We start from the raw sequence: 12,679 nt of genomic DNA, 5'->3' as shown, positions 1-12,679 counted from the left end.
AATATCCATATATATATATATGAAAAAAAGGAGAGAATACAAAACAAGTGAAAGTTTATACTAACTGATAGTCAAAATATGTTACTAGTTTGATATAGTCTCCAAGGACTATATGATCTGTTAATAGAAATATTGTAGTATTTATAAGCAAATGAAAGATTGCAAATTACAGGTGGGAAATCTTTTCTTCAGAATTTTATTAGATGTTATACAAAGTCTTTGCTTTTACTAACATAATAAAAAGCAATTTTTTTTATTTTCACCATGTATATTTTCTAACAAAACTACACAGAAACTCTTAGATTTACAGTCTAAAATCAATAAAAAATATTTCACATTTTAGAGACTTATTTTTATGCTTCTTTTTGTTACAGCTCATACTTACTTTTAAAGAGAATTTTTGGCAGAAGAATGGGTATTTCAATGATTTCAATAACTTGCATCATATTTTTTTTTCATCTTTCTCTTTATTCTGACAACATTAAGACATTAAATAAAGTCCAAGACGTATTGCGTTAGTCCTTGTTTGGTCTCTGGTGATTTAGATAAGGCAGAACAGAGCCCCTAGGAATGTATTATCTCAAAAACCTAGTAGCAGCTGCTGTGCAAAGTTCTAAGGCCCAAGTCAAATCCTGGGCACCTCCACAGATGTGTAGTAGGGCATGGGCTCCAGCTCTTGTATAAGAAAGAACAGAAATGAGAACAGCTTTATTTTGTAGCGCCAACGTCTCACTATGCTCACACCTGTGATCCCAGCTGTGCGAAGAGGATCTGGCACTAGAAGGGTCTAGTGGAAGAAAGTGGGAAAGGTGAAGGACAGAAATCTTTTCCTTTCTGCTACAACCTAAGGACAGAGGCACGTGACTCCAGCAAGGGGTCAAAGAAGGTAGCAGCTACTTGGATCTTGTGTGAGAGATGCCAGACCACTCCAGGGCAGGTCAACTGGCTTTGTCAGGGAGTGGAATGCTGGCCATAAGAATGGAGACCAACTGTTCCAATTTCTGTGCAGCTTGTTTGCCAGCCGCTAATACTTCTTCGTGGTTGGCCTTCTCCAGGCTTTCATAATCCATGATGACCTTGTTGGTGATGAGTGAGAAGCCGAAGACTCGAAGTCCACAGTGCCGTGCAACGATAACTTCTGGTATTGTACTCATGCCAACAGCATCTGCTTCCAGCTTCTGCAGCAGACAAGATTCTGCCACAGTCTCAAAGCTGGGGCCTGCCAGCATCACATAGGTGCCTTCCTGTAGCTCACGTTGCTCCCCCATTTGTTTCCACATACTGAGAGCCCTCTGCCTCATAGTCCGGTCGTAGGCATCAGACATGGCAGGGAAACGAACTCCAAATCTTTCATCATTGGGCCCTCTGAGAGGGTTCTGACCACTGAAACCAGGTAGGTTGGTATGGTCACAGATCAGCATGATATCTCCAACCTCAAACCCGGGATTCAGCCCTCCTGCTGCATTGGTGACCACCAGGGTGTCCACACTCAGAAGGTGGAAAACCCTCAGTGCGAATGTCACCTTCCAGAGCAAGTACCCTTCATACATATGGAACCTGCCCTGCATTATCACACAGGCTCTGCCATTCAGGAACCCAAACACCAGTCGGACAACATGACCTGGCACTGTACTTCGGGGAAAGTTGGGGATTTCACTGTAGTCAAAGATCTGGGCCTGAGTTAATTTATCAGTCAGACCTCCTAATCCAGAATCACAGATTATTGCAACTTGAGGTCGGTGCTTAGTGTGAGACAGAAGCCATTCTGCAGTGTTCTTATAGTCGTCATATGTGTATCTGTTCTCCATGGTCTCGCAGCACCCTCTCAATGAGCCTGCGCCGGTGTGCTCAGGTGTGCTCTGATCCGCTGCGATCTGCTCGGGTCCACTCCGATCCGCTCCGATCCTCTCCGCTATGCTGAACTGAGCAAGGCTGCCAGGTCTGGCCCGCACAGTTCTTGCATCATATTCTTAATACTTGTGGGTCATAGGCTACAATAGGAAAGAGCAGAGGCTCTGAGCCCGAATCCCCCTACCTGTAGTAGCTGTGCAGCAGGTTCCTCATTGGTAACATAGAGTTAATGACAGTACCTCTCTCATAAGATGATTTGAAAGTTAAGTGAAAATACTTACAAAGTAATTAAAAGAGTCACTGGCACATAGTAAAGCATTCCTTTTGTTAGATTTTATTTTTGATGTGATATTTTATTTACACAGAGTAATAAAGATTTCTGTCTCTTCCAGGCAAGTCAAATGCAATGACTAATCATGACTGGATAGGCTGAATAATGGTTCCGCACTGAGTGTATAAAATATTAAATGTGTGCTTTGTTCTTAAATCTTTAAGTTGTGATAATGAGGTAGGCAACCACTTATATAAAAATAGCCTAGAGAAAATGACTATAAAGAAAACCTAATATGGCAAGATTTTTCCACAAAATAGGAAATACCTTAATCCATCAAAAATGAGCATATCTAAGTTGGGGAGAAAACTGAGAAAATATATTTTTTTCTCAAGATTGGCAAATATCAAAACTCATGTGGCATCTTAATCATTATTTCTCTTTAATATTAAAAAAGAATTGTTAAATATTCAGAGAATCCCAGAAAAAAAACATAAAGTCTTCCATATCTTAAGCTCATTCCACTCAAGGCTACAACAAGGGGAAAGAATAGCATGTCTAAAAACATAAAAAAATGAAAGCTCATCTGTCAGAAATAGATCTCATTTCATACAACAGTTATTAGTGGTATGTCAACAAACAAGTATTCTCTAGACAAGTAGAACTAAGTGATAATTAATAGAAAGTTATTCCCTTATTCTTCCTTTGATTGATATAAGACTTAAGACTATGGTTAACTGAACATTTTATTTTTGCTGACAATGTCTTTCCCTAGTAAGTTGACTAAATAATCTCCTGTTCCTCCCCTAAATTACTCAAAAAAGATTTAGGTAATCATACGTATTTGATGTATCTTCTTATTTCTATTATGCTAGCATCTATACACATTTTAGACTTTTAATTACAGTTGTAATCTCTAACCTGCAACTGAGATTCTCTATGTATTCCCTCCTGCCACACAGTGTAAATTCAACCTTACAGCCTCCTGATTATCAGAGTCAATTACTCTGGCCTTGATGATGATGCCTCAGCTGCTGGTTCTCAACACAAGTAGTGTAAAGTGCCCTAGTGGTAGCTATATATTATAGTCCAATACGACCCTGATCAGTCCCTTTGCAAAAACATGCCCTTATTGGGATTCGGCCCTCCAACCCTGAAGAACCCAGAGTTGCAGGTATATGAAGCAAATACTCTCCAGCAGATTTTGGGGAATAATATTTAGTGAGATCACTCCTACTTTGGCTCCCAGATCCATATATTCTTCCTATTTGTGCAATTATGCCATAGATATGTCTCTAAGTTCATGCATCTACTATATCCCAAAGGATGGCATTCCATCCTTTTAAATTCTTGCCTCTGAGCTTACTCTGCCACTCTATCTTTAGAAGTATATTTTTTCTAGATGTTGTGATATGTGATCAGTGGATCCCATGATCATGGGTCCATTTCTATACCACCTTTGTTGTGATGTGCAACCTCCCACTTGATTTAAATCTGTGCTCTACAAGATTCTGTACATGTGGATCAGGCATTCCATTGTTTCCTACCAGGAAACTTTGTCATTCCTTTCTTTTTCTCATCTATACTTAATGTACCCTTTTTCTCTGGCTAGTTTTAAGAGTTTCCCTTTATCGCTGATGTTAAGAAATTTGATTATGCTTTGGTATAATTATCTTTATGTTTCTTGTGTTTAAGGTTCATTGTACTTCTTAGACCCATGAGTTGATAATTTTCACAAAATTTGTAAATTTTTTCTACTATTATTTTTAAGTGGATTTTATGTTTTAGAGCAGTTTTAGTTTCACAGGAAAATTTAACAGAAATTAGAGTTCTCTTATACTTCCTGTCCCCAAACATGCACAGCCTTCCCCATTGTCAACATCCTCCACCAGAGCAATACATTTATTACAATTCATTAATTTACATTAAAACATGATTATTACCCCAAATCCATAGGTTACATTAGATTCTCTCTTGACATTGCACGTCCTATGGGTTTTAACAAATGCATAATAACATATATCTAGCATTATAGTATCATACGTAACAGTTTCACTGCCCTAAAAATCTTCTGTGCTCTCTAGCCCCTGGTACCCATTGGTCTCTTCATTGTCTCTATAGTTTTCCTTTTCCAAAAGGTCATATAGTTGGAATCACAGTGTATAGCCTTTTCAGATTGGTTTCCTTCACATAGAAATATGCATTTAGGGCTTCCTCAGGTCTTTTTTGGCTTGATAGCTCATTTCTTTTTAGTACTGAATAATATTTCATTGTATGGATGTACCAAAATTTATTTATTCATTTACCAACTGAATAGATAATTATTTTTTAAAATATCTTAAATTTATTTTCTGTTCCTTCACTTCATCTTATCTCCTTCAAGTACTCCAATAATACATATATTACACTACTTGAATTTGCTCTACAGTTTTGTTCTCTTTTTTCTCAGCTCTTATTTACTCTGAGTCTTATTTTGGATAGTTTCCATTGTTATTTCCTCAAGTTTATTAATCTTTTCATCCATAGATCTAATCTGCTATTAATCCATCTAACTAATTTATGTAGTTTCTTTCATGATTGATCCCTTTTCTTTTTTATCAGGCCTGTCATGTCTGCATCTAGATCTTGCTGGGATTTAACCTTTGTTATCAGCCTGCCACCCAGGGGAGGAGATGGGGCAGCTGCTGTGGGCTGCATTTGTTGCTTTTTAGGAAGAGTATTCTGTAGCATCTTTTAGCATGGAAGATAAGCCAGCTCCTACAGGTAAAATACTTTTGAAATTTCTGAGTGTTCAGTCGTGTTTGTATAGCCAAAATTTTCAGAAGCAGACATTCAGATATCTTCTATCCCATGTTTAAGTATCCCAGGTTTTTCAACAAGCGTCCTGACTTTATACTAATAGACCTGCCTTGGTCAGATATTTAAATGGCTCAGAGTCTCAGCAACACCACTAGCTATCAAAATTTCTTTTCATTGCTCAGTTATGTCTACTCTTTGTTCTTTCACTATAAGAGATAAGGGCCTCATTGTAAGCTGCCAAACATGCCTCTTACACTTAGCCTTCAACTGCTTATCAATGGCCCTCAGTATCTTTTTATTTATCTACAACTTAGTAGTAACTAACCAACTCTTTGTAGGTATTGTTCCTTCTGTATCTTTGAAATGACTGAATCATTCTAACTGCATGGACAGTTCATTCAACTGGGATATTTTCCCAGGCCACCATTTGTAGTATCTTTAGCAACTAGGCCACAAAATTGTGTAAGACACTATTTCTGCACCAAATAGTACTCACATTGAGGTCTTCTTTGCCTGATAGGATAAGTAAGTCCTAAACCCTAAATCCCATCTTATCACCTGTTTTTTAGACCACTCCTGGTACTACCTGGAAGTACAGACTTCCAAGAAGCAGACATCAGAACAGTATTAGATGTGCAAGAGGTTTATTAGGGAAAGTCATGCAAAACAAAATGGGGAAGAAGCTATAAAAGGCAGAGATAGAATTCAGACTAAGGTGCAAACCTGACATCTACAAAGGAGAAGTGGAGGAAAAAGAGTAGGTAGAAAAATTCTTAAACTACAGTTTTAAGAAAGTTTCGCCAGGGCTTGATAAGATTGTCCTACAGCCAAACTCACACAATCGAGGAGTTCCCCCATCTCCCAGGAATGGACCTGCATTAATTCTCCTTCTACTCTTTGTGCTTAGTTGCTAAGTGAGAGCAGTCCATGGGGAGCATGGCTTTTGGTGCAAATGTGTTTGTGAATCTAGGATGGCAGAAGCTGAGGGCACTAGTCAATCAAGTTTCCAACAGCAGGGAATCTGACCAGCACATGTTCATAGGCAGAGCTGCCACCACTTCCTTGCTGACTAGTCTATGTAAATGCCTCCCTCCAGAGTTCTGTAAGACACAACCCTCTAGGCATCCCTGACCCCTGAATATCTATGACACAAATTAATCTCTTTTCAACACTTCAAGTTTCATCCCTTCCTCAATCTCAGTGGGATCTCGCTTCCTACGGTAGAGAGAAAATAGGCACAATAAGAAAAGAACTTCCACATACTATCACCATGTGTATACATCTTTTTCTTGCTATTAGGGGAAGAACAGGATTTTATACAACAAAGGCCAACTCCTTCTCTTGCCTACTCAAGGTCAAAGTCTCTCTCTCTCTCTCTCCTTGTCCCCCTTGCATCATCAATCCCCCCCACACACACTAGATCTAGATCACTTCCATCATATACAAATATGCTGCTGTTAATCTTCAAAAAAGTTTACTCCCTTTCCCTTCCAGGAAAAAATCAATATATCTGTTTCCCTATACTTTCTTCCATTTCCTATCCTTTTATTCTCTCTTGAACCAATCAGACTACTATTCCCACAATTCTTTCAAGATAGCTTTTCACATGACGTATTAGTTATCTAGGGCTGCCTTATAAAGTACCACAGACTGGGTAGCTCAAAAACAGAAACTGATTTTCTCATCACCCTGGAGGCTAAAAAAGTCCAAAATCAACACATCAACAGGATAGGTTTCTTCTAAGGCCTCTCTCCTTGGCTTACAGATGGCCATCTTTTCTGATGGGTTTTTCAAATATGGGTGCATGTTTGTGTCCCAATTTCCTCTTTTTATAAGGATAGTAGTCATATTGGATTAGGGGCCACCCTAATGAACCTATTTTAAGTTAGTTACCTCTTCAAAGACCCTATCTATAATACAATGCAGTTACATTCTGAGGTACTGGGTGGTTAGAGCCTCAGCACATGAATTTTGGGAAACCCTAATTCAGTCCATAACACATGGTTACCAATAACTTTCATGTTGCTAAAATCCAATGGTCAGTTCTCAGGGGTCACCTTACTTCATCAATCAACTACATTTCACATAACTGACAACTCAGACCCCTGTGACACACTCTTTTTTCCTGCCTTACTGGGCATGCCTTATTGGTCTCCTTTGTTGGTTCTTCATCAGCTTGATCACTAAAGATTGAAGTATGCAGGCCAGGCGCGGTGGCTCAAGCCTGTAATCTCAGCACTTTGGGAGGCCGAGACAGGTGGATCACGAGGTCAGGAGATCGAGACCATCCTGGTGAACACGGTGAAACCCCGTCTCTACTAAAAAATACAAAAAACTAGCCAGGGGAGGTGGCGGGCGCCTGTAGTCCCAGCTACTCGGGAGGCTGACAGGTGGATCACGAGGTCAGGAGATCGAGACCATCCTGGTGAACACGGTGAAACCCCGTCTCTACTAAAAAATACAAAAAACTAGCCAGGGGAGGTGGCGGGCGCCTGTAGTCCCAGCTACTCGGGAGGCTGAGCCAGGAGAATGGTGTGAACCTAGGAGGCAGAGCTTGCAGTGAGCTGAGATCCGGCCACTGCACTCCAGGCTGGGTGACAGAGCGAGACTCTGTCTCAAAAAAAATAAAAATAAAAATAAAAAGATTGAAGTATGCATGGGCTCAGTTCTCAGAATGCTTATTTATCTACAGTCATTCACTAGGTGATACCATGCAATCCCACAATTTTAAAGAACATCTAGATGTGCAGAGGAGTCCCAAATTTATATCTTCAACCCAAATCTTATCCTTGAACTCTGGATCTATATACTCAACTGCCCACTCATTATTTCCAAAATAATATCTAAAATAGGTATCTCTAATTTAATATCTACAAACTCCTTCTCCTTTCCCTTCCCCAGAGCCCAGAAGAGAGCCAGAATCATGATATTAATCAGATGCTTGATAAATATTTGCTGAATGAATAAATGAACACAATTATAACTCACATAGATTTCTCTTTCCGGAGGAAATTATCAGACTTGTGAAGTATATTAAGACCAGCTAAATGGTGTTTGCTTCCTTTTCTAGTTTGTGAAATTGAAATAGCAAGAAGAAACAGGACGCTCTTTGTTCCCAGCGACATTGCCTATATGGATCCCATTGTTATATTTAGAATTTGTCTTTTATTTAAGAATAACTTTTTGAAAATTGTGCCTCATGTTTGCATTTTAGAATTTTCTCATTGTTTTCACGAAAAGGCTTATATGGGTCTATTCTAATTCTTTCTAAACCTATTGACAAGCTTCTACCTAATGCACATTCCCTTGTCAAATTGTTGGAGTGTTTTTTTGTGTGTGTGTTTTTTTTTTTTGGAGGGGAGTGTTGATTGTTTTTTATTATTGGCTTAAGTTATGTCATGGGTGGGGTGACTTGACTTAAAAACATTGGGTTAGACGAGACATTCACCTGATAATTTTCAGCCTTCGAATTTTTGAGAAAAGAAGTGACACATATTTATCAGGTATGTTTTGATTGTTTTTTATTATTGGCTTAAGTTATGTCATGGGTGAGGTGACTTGACTTAAAAACATTGGGTTAAACGAGACATTCACCTGATAATTTTCAGCCTTCGAATTTTTGAGAAAAGAAGTGACACATATTTATCAGGTATGTTTTGATTAAAGGCAGTTTACACTATTATACCCTCTTTTCCTGCTGTTAAATTATTAGCAGCTTCTATTCTTCTGCTCTTTGTGTGTTTGGATACTAAGGTTTGAGGAGTGGGGAATGGGTCTAGCAGGAAAATGGCAGGTGCATGGCATTTTTACCCTAGAGAAATGCTCATTTTCAAACTCCATTTTTCCAGAAGCATCATCCCAGCAGAGTCTTCTTTGCCTCTGCAAAGAGGTTGAGGCAGCCTGTGAAGGACTCTGAATAACTAGGGTGGCATAAAGGCGACGAGGCTTGGGGACTCTTGTCCTTTCTCTTTTTAATTTCTTACTCTTTCCCTTGTCTTCATTTTTCTCCCTCTCCTTCTTGCTATTCTCATTTCCCCATTCCTTTTTACCCATGCATATCTTTTGGGTCACACCGGGGTATCCAATGCATGCAAGGTATCCGTGAGGGCTGGCATCCAGGATTGATGAGACATCAACCTGTAATTGAGGAGGAGCCCGAAGATGACCAGGGGAAGATTTCTCACCGCTCCTCAGCAGCCCAGCTCCCTCTCATTCTTCTTTACCATGTATTATTAGGTAGGGATTTATTCAAAAGCCTCTCTCTAAGGCAGTTGAGTTCTGAGAATGTCATATTTCCTCAAAATAGGAACAAGGATATTTTCACAGTGGGGAATCATTTTTTAAAAAATAGCTCACTTCAGCCAGGCATGGTAGCTCATACCTGTAATCCCAGCACTTTGGGAGGCCAAGGCAGGCAGATCACTTGAGGTCAGGAGTTGGAGACCAGCCTGAACAACATAATAAAATCCCGTCTCTACTAAAAATACAAAAAAATTGCTGGGCGCATGCCAGTAATCCCAGCTTGATGGGAGTCTGAGGCAGGAGAATCGCTTGAACCTGGTAGTTGGAGGTTGCTGTGAGCTGAGATGATGAGACAGCATTCCAGCCTGGGCAACAGAGCCAGACTCCTGAAAAAAACAAAACAAGCAAGCAAAAACCAACCAACAAACAAAAAAATACCTCACTTCACTTATTTTATGTTTGGGCCCCTTTTGTCTTCCACTGGAGACAGACAAATCTATTTATAACAAGAACCTCCTGAGGAATAGCCTGAATGTGCAAGAACTGAGTCATCCCAAGTCTAGAAGGAACTAAATGGTGTGTTTATATCCATGATTCTCAAACTTTATCAAGCATAAAAATCACCTGGAAGGTTGTTAAAATTCAGATTGTTGGGTCCAATCCCCAGAACTTCTAATTCAGTACGTCTGAGATAGGACCCAGGAATTCGCACTTCTATCCATTTTTAGGTGATACTGATGCTGTTAATCCACGGAAAACACTGCGTTAGGCCTTAAACAAGAGAGATGTTTCTGAGGTTATCATTCTGCCCTAACCTCTCCCAGCCTCACAGATTTGTAGTATATCCCTGGAGAGAGAGGCAAAGTAAGTAAAACCTCTCTGAAGCTTGGGAGTGTGTGCTGAGTATTGGTAACCCTCTAACAGAATATAACCAGGAGAGGGAGGAGAGTTATTCTCTGCCACCTTCCTACAGATCACCAAAAGCTCTGCGCTTTAAGTGTTCAAAGGTTCCAGGCAATCATGGATAGTGCTTGGTAAGAATGATAAAAGCAGGGGTAATGCCCATTGGGGTTACATACATCACCTGAATCTTAGATGCTTAGTTGGCAGTGGTGGTGGTTTTCAGCTCCTTTTGGTCAGAATTTACCTAAGGCCTGTGGATGGCTTCATTTAGTATTAAGTTACAGTTCTTGTATTTTCTATAATTTGCAATCTGCCATTTGACTAGGTACCTGCTCCAAGGGTTTCAGTAATGCGTACATTCAATAAATTGGAGACTAAACAAATTAGTGCCATAATGCTTATTTAAAGAATGAGATAAAAGGCAAAGAAAAAAATGACTTGCTTCAGGCCACACAGGTTGGTGGTAAAATCAGAAATAGAAGAAAGGATGTTCTTTAACCTCATACTTGGACAACCTTGCCTTTTAGTTACTATTAGATATTCTTATAAAATGCAGATCATTTGGGAGCCATTGCCACATGAAAAAAACATCAATTCTGATTGTTATTGAATGTTAGTAACACAGGAAAAAAAATGTGTTTGGCTAACTGGAAAACATCTGAATCTACTGTTTTGTTTTATAAATCTGTGATCACTCTAACAAGGGTCAAAAGCACAAAACTGCATGACAGGCCTGTGGGGTAAGGAGTTCCAATTTTCAGGAAGGGAGAGTAAAAAGGGGAAGGCGGATAAACAAAATGTGCTGTTCCTTCTGAGGTGAGGATGAAATAGTTTTTCCCACAGTCTTGAAGGATGGTTGCAATCTTCTTCCACAGAACAGAAATATGTACTGGGAAAAATAAGTCTGAGTCACAGGCTGAAAAGAAGCTTCTCATACTATATGTAGAAGCAAGAGTAGATTTAATTACCTCTAAAGCTGAATTATCTCTGGATTTATGTAACATGGGGTGGCTAAAAGAGAAATACAGAGTGTAAATTTTCATAGGATCTTTAGAGAAGGCTTTGTTTAGAAGCCATGGTCCTTCATTTGCATAATGTGCAGGCTCTAATGCTTTTAGATAATTAAAGCACACATGGAGTTCGTGAATGCTTTGAAAAGATTGAAGTACAGTATAGAGCATTAAACATTTCATTTGAAGTCACAGAAAAAGTGTAGCTTTTCTAGAATAATTAAGATATGCGATTTGGGGATGACATCAGAAGATTCTGATGTATCTTCAAAAAATTGGAGTGAGATTTACATTGCATGTATGAACTTAGGGATTAAATTGTGTTTAAAGAGGATCATCTTCATAGTATGGATCAACAACAACAACAAAACATTTTCCAGAGAATTTGACACCCCTGTATTTCTTCCAACTGCTGAAGTTACAAAATTAAGAACTCACTCTTCCCTACAGATTATTTTCAAGGTAAAAGTATATGTAGCAGGGTTTTTTTTTTATTTTCACCACCCATGCAGGATATTTTTTTCCACAAAGGTAGCTCTAAAGCAGTGGATCTGAAACTGAGCCACCCTTTAGAATCAAGTAGAGAGAAAAAGGAACACTTATACACTGTTGGTGGGAGTATAAATTAGTTCAGCCATTATGGAAGATAGTGTGGTGATTACGCAAAGACCTAAGACAGAAATACCATTCGACCCAGCAATCCTATTACTGGGCATATTCCCAAAGGAATATAAATAATTCTATTATTAAGACAGATGTACATGTGTATTCACTGTAGCAGTATTCACAATAGCAAAGACATGGAATCTAAGTTCATCAGTGATAGACTGGATAAAGAAAATGTGACACATATACATCATGTAATACTATGCATCCATAAAAAAGAACAAGATCGTGTCCTTTGCAGGGACATGGATGGAGCTAGAGGCCGTTATCGTTAGCAAACTAACACAGGAACAGAAAACTAAATACCATATGTTCTCATTTATATGTGGGAGCTAAATGATGAGAATATATGAACACATATAGGGGAGCAAGAAAACAACACACACAGGTCTTTCAGAGCGTGGAGGGTGAGAGTAGAAAGAGGATAAGAAAAAATAACTAATGGGTACTAGGTTTAATACCTGGGTGATGAATAATCTGTACAACAAACCCCATGACAGAAGTTTACCTATGTAACAAACCTGCAATTGTACCCTTGAACTTAGAATAAAAGTTTAAAAAAAGAAACATTTAAAAAAATAATCAGGTGAGGTGATTTTAAAAATCCTGATACCTACTCATACCCCAGACAAATCAGAATATAGAGATTGGACCCATGCCTCAGTTATTGCTTTTGAAACTTCCCAGTTGACTTCAAAGTGCAACTCTGACACTTACAGGCCTTTCTGGTGAAACTCAAGTATACAATAAATAGTTCCTAAATGACCTATCTTTTTGTATAACCCAATTTATCTCAGTAGTCTCGGTCTCTTCTGTCTATTGTCTTTTCCCTTGTGTATAAACTCATTATTTTCCTAGTTACTAAGTATAGGTGCCTTTACATTACAAGTAAAGTGACACCAGTGTTTGGTTATCTTGCTCTTATAGTTGCTGTGTG

General features: G+C 38.9%; 1 pseudogene across 1 annotated transcript; it reads right to left on the bottom strand.

Moving 5' to 3' along the window:
* Nucleotides 1-453: 453 nt before the first annotated feature.
* LOC105508543 lies at nucleotides 454-1,940 on the bottom strand (annotated as a pseudogene). The gene is made up of 2 exons (XR_001001290.1): nucleotides 1,875-1,940; nucleotides 454-1,844 (listed from the first exon to the last, which is right to left on the bottom strand). The product of XR_001001290.1 is annotated as a purine nucleoside phosphorylase pseudogene (transcript).
* Nucleotides 1,941-12,679: the final 10,739 nt, after the last annotated feature.

This window comes from Colobus angolensis, unplaced genomic scaffold (assembly GCF_000951035.1).
Source record: "Colobus angolensis palliatus isolate OR3802 unplaced genomic scaffold, Cang.pa_1.0 Scaffold163, whole genome shotgun sequence".
Classification (NCBI taxonomy): domain Eukaryota; kingdom Metazoa; phylum Chordata; class Mammalia; order Primates; family Cercopithecidae; genus Colobus; species Colobus angolensis.
This window is presented reverse-complemented; position numbering and strand designations above follow the sequence as displayed.